Below are 7,556 nucleotides of genomic sequence, written 5' to 3'. Positions count from 1 at the left end.
ATATATATATATATATAGACTTCTCCACCCAACAGCAGCAAAGTATACATTCTTTTCCAAAGCACATGGAACATTCTCCAGAATAGATCACATTTTAGGACATAATGCAACTCTCAATAAAATACAAAACATCAAAAAATACAAAGCTTCTTCTGTGGTTAAAACACCGTATAAGTAAAAACCAATAACATGAAAAGAAAGGGAAAAAAATTAAATACATGGAAACTGAATAACACTTTGCTTAAAAACAAGTGGATAATAGAAGTCAAAGAGGGAATCAAAAACTTCTTAGAATCAAATGAGAATGAAAACACATCTTACCAAAACCTTTGGGACACAGCACAGGCAATGCTCAGAGGTCAGTTCAGACCAATAAATGCATACATCAAAAAAGAATAATGGATCAAAATAAAAATATTAGCCTTACAACTCGAACAAATAGAAAGAGAACAGCAAAAAAAGTCCACAGTCACCAGGAAAAGGAAATAATACAGATTAGAACAGAAATAAATGAAATAGAGAACTGAAAAAACAATAGAATCAACAAGACCAAAACTTAGTTCTTGGAAAAGATCAATAAAATCAACAAACCATTGACCAAACTGACAAAAGAAAAACTAGAGAGGAAGAAAATAACCCAAATAAGAAATGAGATGGGTGACATTACAACACACCCAATTAAAATAAAAAGGATCATAACAGAATACTATGAAAAAATTATACTCCAACAAAATTGAGAATCCAGAGGAAATGTCTCAATTTCTAGAAACACAATACCTACCTAAACTAACAAACTGGAGAGAAAATCTGAACAGACCCATAACAAGAGAAGAGATTGCAGAGGTAATAAAAACAAACAAAAAAAGCTTTTTATGAAGATGGTGCCAAAAGCGAAGAAGGAAGCCCCTGCCCCTCCCAAAACTAAAGCCAAAGCAAAGGCATTGAAGGCCAAGAAGGCAGTGCTGAAAGGCGTCCACAGTCACCAAAAACAAGAAGATCCACATTTCACCCACTTTCCAGCGACCCAAGACACTGAGGCTGTGAAGGAAACCCAAATATCCTTGGAAGAGCACCCCCAGGAGAAACAAACTTGACCATTATGCCCTCTGACCACTGAGTCAGCTATGAAGAAGATAGAAGATAATAACACACTTGTGTTCATTGTGGATATCAAAGCCAACAAGTACCAGATCAAACAGGCTGTGAAGAAGCTGTATGACATTGGTGTGGCCAAGGTCAACTCCTTGATCAAACCTGATGGAAGGAAGAAGGCATATGTTCAACCGGCTCCTGACTATGGTGTTTGGATGTTGCCAACAGAATTGCGATAATCTAAACTGAGTCCAGCTGCCCAATTCTAAATATAAAGTTTTCACCAAAAAAAAAAAAAAAAAAAAAAAAACAACCTTCCCAACACAAAACAGCCCTGGCCCAGATGGTTTCACTTCAGTGTACTACCAAACATTCAGACAAGAGCTCACACCAGTACTACTCAAACTATTTCAGAGCATAGAAAAGTAAAGGAATACTCCTGAGTTCATTTTATGAAGCCAGTATAACCCTGATACTAGAGCCAGGCAAAGATACCACAAAAAAAGAAAATTACAAGCCAATGTCTCTTATGAATATAGATGCAAAAACTCTCAACAAAATTATAGCCAATAGAATTCAGCATCATATCAAAAAAATAATACACTGCCACCAAGTGAGATTCATACCAGGATGCAAGGATGCTTCATCATTAGAAAATCAATTAATATAATTCACCATGTAAACAGAACAAAAGTATCACAAGATCATCTCAATGGACACAGAAAAGGCATTTGATAAAGTCCAACATCCTTTCCTGATAAAAATTCTCAATAAGATAGGAACAGAAGGCCAATTCCTCTACAGAATAAAGGGCGTCTATGCAAAATGAGCAATCAATATCATTCTCAAGGGAGAGAGGCTGAAAACATTCCCCCTGAGAATGGGAACAAGACAGGGATGCCCTTTATCACAACTCCTATTTAACATTTTTCTGGAAGTCTTAGCTGGAGCAATAAGGCAAGAAAAATAAATACAGGACATCCAAACTGGAAAGGAAGAGTAAAACTATCCCTATTTGCAGATAATACTATCCAACAGAAACCCAAGGATTCCACAAGAAAACTACTGGAACTAATAGAAAGATACAGCAGAGAAGCAGGATATAAGATCAACATACAAAAATCAGTTGGATTCCTATACCACAACAAAGAGAACTTTGAAAAGGAAATCAGGAAAACAATCTCATTTATAATAGCCCCTAAAAAGATAAAATGCTTAGGAATAAATCTAATCAGGATGTAAAAGACCTATACAAATAAAATTACAAAACACTATTGTAAGAAATCAAAACAGACCTACATAAATGGAAAAGCATACCATGGTCATGGATAGGAAGACTCAACATTGTGAAAATGTCAATTCTACCTAAAGTGATCTACAGATATAACACAATTCCGATCTTTGTCGAGATGGAAAAAACTAAGCACCAAGTTTTTACGGAAAGGAAAGAGGTTCTTTATAAGCAAAGCATTATTGAAGAAAAAGAACAAACTAGGAGACCTCACACTACCTTACCTCAGCATCTATTTTACAGCCATAATAGTCAAAACAGCCTGGTACAACTAACCCAGTGAATAACAAATAAAAATAAGCACAGACAGATCTCAGAACTCTGGACAACAGCTGAGGTATTGAAGAGTTGAGGTGAGCCCTGAAGCAGGGGAGAAGAACGAGAACAGTACAGAAGCTGGGAGAACCAATCTGCTAACATCTGGAGCACTCACTCGCTCATCATAGCCATTTTGGGATGGGGCTTGGCAACACCCCAAACAGGGACTACATAAAAGGAGCTAATCTGAGGAAGCTATAGCCCAATTTTTAAGGCGGCATAAATTGGCCATGGGAATTCACGGGCCATGCACTTGGGAGGGGGCAGGGCGAGACTGTGGAGCTGTGAGAGAGTGCTATTGAGTCTTGCTGAAGACCAAGATGGATGGACACTAGGAACAGAAGCAAATACAAGAGCAGTAGGGTGATGAGAATACTTCAGACTAACAGGCAACACAGAAGGAAATGGCTAGAGCCCTGCCCACAGTGGGACACTGTGGAAAAGCCTGGGCAGGGGTACCCATGAAGGAAAGCTATAGAGAGTCCCCCATTTTCACCAAAGGAAAATCAAACCCCACTGCTTATGTCAGCATCTGATACTAGTTAAATCACCCCTGCCCTGCTCATACCTATTGAATTCCAGAGATTAAGCATCCGGAACTCCTGATCAGCACTGAAAAAAAACCTAAAAATAAGAATGCCCTGTAGTGGTTCTCAGGAGAAGTTAATAGGCCCACTGCTGCTGGGTCAATTCTGACTTGTAGAGACACTGTGGGGCAGAATGAAGCTGTTCTGTGGGGTTTCCAGTGCTGTGAGTATTTACAGAGGTAGGCTGCTGCATCTTTCTCTTTCTCCCATGGAGTGGCTTGTGGGTGTGTGCCCTGGCCTTTCAGTTGGCAGCTGGACACTTGGCCACTGTGATACCAGGCAGCCCAATTAGAAAATTTTCCCATAATAACCAGAGTACAAAATTTAAAGTAAAAAAAAAAAAAGTCCTAGGTTCAACAAAGAAATAGTAAAACAAACAAAATCACAAAAGAAGAACAACCAAGCAAAAACAAAATACAAAGAAGCGGAAATTTCTCCTATGGAGGCCAGCCTAAGAGAGGGAATGGAAATTTTCAGACTACAGTGCTAAATATGTCTAAAGAAAGTAAAAAGCACACAGAAAACAAACTATCAGAGGTAAGGAAACAAATAGAGAAGCAAAATCAAAGACTCGACAAGGAAATTCAAAACATAAAAAAAAGCAAAAAAGAACTACTGGAACTGAAGAATAAAGCAAATGAATTAGAAAAAGCAAGAAAAACACTCAACAATGGAGCTGAACTGACTGAAAAGAGAATTAAAAAACTAGAAGACAAAACAACAACACTTAACAAGTTTCAAGAGAAAAGAACAAAGAAAAGCAAACAAACCCAAATGGAAATACGGGATTGAATTAAGAAATGTAACAAGTAAGAAATCCCAGAGCAGCATGACAACCATAAAGGCACAGAAACAAGTTTCCAAAAGATAATCAGAGAGAATTTCCAAGACCTGAACAAAGAAGCAAGCCTGCAAATACAGGAAGCCAAATGAACCTCAATTAGAAGAAACATTAAAAGAACAACTGCACAACATAGCCTAATAAAATTCTTGAAAACCGAAGACAAAGAGGGAAAATGTCAAGGGTCTTTCATAAGAATCAGTGCAGATTTCTCCCCAGAAATTCTACAGACCAGGAGCCAATGGAGCAACATATGTAAAATACTGAATGAAAACAATTGCCAACTAATAATTCTTTACCCAGCAAAGCTGTCATTCACAAATGACAGGGAAATCAAGACATTCCCAAACAGAAGCTCCAGGGATTTTCAACTACCAGATCAGCTTTGCAAGTGTTACCCAAGGGAGTATTCCAAAAGGAAAGGCAAGGGCATTAAATAAATACTTGCATCTGTACATGGGGAAAATAATTAAATAAATAATAGAGAGTTTTACAAGGGCAATCATAAGGACCAAGTATATGATATTTTTAGGGAATAAACTCAATAATTACATCCTGCAAACAATACACCATCAACTTTGTAAGAAATAAGTACAAAGTAAACATCAAATATAGGTTGTATATTGATGTTAATAGAGGCACACCAACAGAAATGGGGGAGAGAGGAGTATATCAAGAATAGATTTATTATGTTAAGGTTGAAAGTTAACTGTTTTTCATATGATGAACGTTGTTGCAAATGTAAGTTGTGTAATGTAACACATGTAGGAACCACTAAGAAATCACTGAGAAAAAAACATTCAGAAGAAAAGTACGATGAAAGCAAAAAGCCTCATCACAAGAAACAACCAAATACAAACAAAAACAGAAAAATCAGAACTAAAAAAACAAAGAAGATATGAAACACTCAAAAAACAAACAGCAAAATGAGTGAGGTAGACAATTCATTTTTGGTTATAACCTTAAGTGTAAATGATATAAATGCTCCATGCAAAAGACAGAGAGTGGCAGAATGGATGAGAAAACACGATCCACACTTTTGTTGTCTATAAGAAATGCACCTTAGTCATAAGGACACAAGGAGACTGAAAATAAAAGGATGGAGGGAAATATTCCATGCATCAAGTAAACAAAAAAGAGCAGAGGTGGTCATACTGATATCATATAAAATGTACTTTAAATCAAAATCTATTACAAGAGATAAAGAAACACCTTACATAATAATAAAATCGACTCCAACAAGAAGACACAATGATTATAAATATATATGCACCTAACAGCAATGCTCCAAAATACATGAAACAAATGCTGACTAATATGAAAGGAGAAATAGACAACTCCACAATAATAATAGGGAACTTCAACACACCACTTCAATTATAGACAGAACGTCTATAACGAAGATCACTAAGGATACTGAGGAGCTATGGTAGTGCAATGGTTAAGAGTTGGGCTGCTAATCAAAGGGTTGGCAGTTTGAATTCACCAGCCACTCCTTGGAAACTCTATGGGGCAGTTCTACTCAATCCTATAGGGTCACTATGAATTGGAACCAGCTCAACGGCACATAACAACAACAACAGCAAGGACACTGAGAACTTAAATAAAACCATCAGTCAATAGGACCTAACCAATATATATAGAACACCCCACTCAGCATCAGAAAAATACAAATTCTTCTCCACAGCACATTGATCATTTTCCAGAATGTATCATATGCTGGACACAAAACAAGTCTCAACAAATTTAAAAAGATTGAAATCTTGCAAAGCATCTTCTCTGACCATAATGGTATGAAGCTAGAAATCAACAGCAGGAAAAATAAAGGAAAAAGAAACACATGGAAAGTAAATAATATCTTACTAAAAAACTATTGGGTCATAGAAGATATCAAAAGTGAAATTAAAAAATTCCTAGAATCATAGTTGTGGCAAAATGGCGCTCTAGGCAGAAGCACCAAGCTGTCCCTCCACAACAAAGATACGAAAAACTAAACCAAATAGAGAATACAACAATCCTGAAACCCTAAAACATCAAATGAAGAGATAAAGAACTCAGCCAAGTACCAAATGGAGTGAGAAAACTGACAGAGAACAGAGAGCGAGGAGATATTCATGCAGAGGTCCCCTACCAGCTAACGCAGCGCAGATCCACCATCCTGGACTCCTATTGGAGACCAGCAAATGGGGGTACGAGAAAGCAGCCTCACGGAGCATCCAGTAGGAGACAAAACAACCAGTAATTTGCAGTGTGTGCTTTCCCACCCCCCACCCCTCTTTGCTCCGGCTCAGCCTCCTCTGCTTCCCGTGGCCACTGTCTCTTGACCAGGAAGCGCCGGCTGCTTGGATTCCACACACCCAAGCGGGCGGCTCTCTGGGTGCCATTTATTGGCTGCTAGTGTTGCTATTTTTTTCTGCTTCTTTTGATTTCTCACTTGCCTCTTACCACCTCCCCTTCATTTCACTCGAGTGCCTGGCTCCGTGCACCACCTTTGCTTCTTCCTGAGGGGCTGCAGAGCTCCGTTCGAGTGTGGAGCTGCTTCCCAGTCTGGGCTACCGTGCTGGTGGGATCCCGCAGCTTTTGTTTGTTAGTTTGTTTTGAATAGTTTGTCTGTTTTCTTTTCCTTTTCTTGGGTTGGCAGCCCTTTCTGGACAGGCGGAGCTGCGTGGCAAGGAACTCCCCTTCAGCTTCCACAGACGTGCAGAGGGATCCCTGAGAGCATTTCCTTTTTCGTTCGTTTTTTGTTTTTTTTGTTTTTTTTTCTGTTTTTTCAGGGGGCCTTTCTTGTTCTTTTTTCTTTTTATAAAATTTGTTTTGTTTTCTTTTTGCTCTTTTTCCCTTTTTGTCTTTCTTCATTGCTTAGTCTCTTGTCTCTCTATATCTACCTTCTCCTTCTGATCCCTGAATACCGGCGTTGTATACCTCTACGCCTTCTAGCCAGGGTGTACTGCAACACCTGAGAGCAACTTCCCCAGACCTCATAGCTGCATCGGTGGGATCCCTGGGAACTTTGCGGTTCTTTAACCTTTCTGATTTTTATTTATTCATTCCTTTCTTTTCTTCCTCTTCCCCTTTCTGTTTTTCTCCATTTCATAGTCTCTCATCTCTCCATTCCAATGGCAAGCTCCCCTACAATTTTTTTTTTGTTTGTTTGTATGTTTTTGGTTCCTGTTCCTCTCTCCTCCCTCCCAAATCCATCCTAGCTCCACACATAACAATCTCCCCACTGCATCCTGCCTACCTGCACCCTGCGCTTGACATCACACCAACAAGCAGCACAGGCATGGCCTACTGGAACCTGCCCTGCACTGATTACCGTGGTGGCTGTAGTAAGTGTCACAAACAACCCGTCCCAGTGACTCTTCTTCAGTTAGACCTGCCCTGCTGTACCATATCTGAGTGACTGACTCTGCCAGTTGGAGAAGGA

The 7,556-nt window shown here is 38.9% G+C and overlaps 1 pseudogene; it reads left to right on the top strand.

Moving 5' to 3' along the window:
• The first annotated feature begins 872 nt into the window (after nucleotides 1-872).
• On the top strand, nucleotides 873-1,336 carry LOC101347114 (60S ribosomal protein L23a pseudogene; annotated as a pseudogene).
• Nucleotides 1,337-7,556: the final 6,220 nt, after the last annotated feature.

Source organism: Trichechus manatus, unplaced genomic scaffold (assembly GCF_000243295.1).
Source record: "Trichechus manatus latirostris isolate Lorelei unplaced genomic scaffold, TriManLat1.0 scaffold00180, whole genome shotgun sequence".
Classification (NCBI taxonomy): domain Eukaryota; kingdom Metazoa; phylum Chordata; class Mammalia; order Sirenia; family Trichechidae; genus Trichechus; species Trichechus manatus.
The sequence above is the reverse complement of the archived record's forward strand: the minus strand, read 5'-3'. Positions and strand labels throughout refer to the sequence as shown.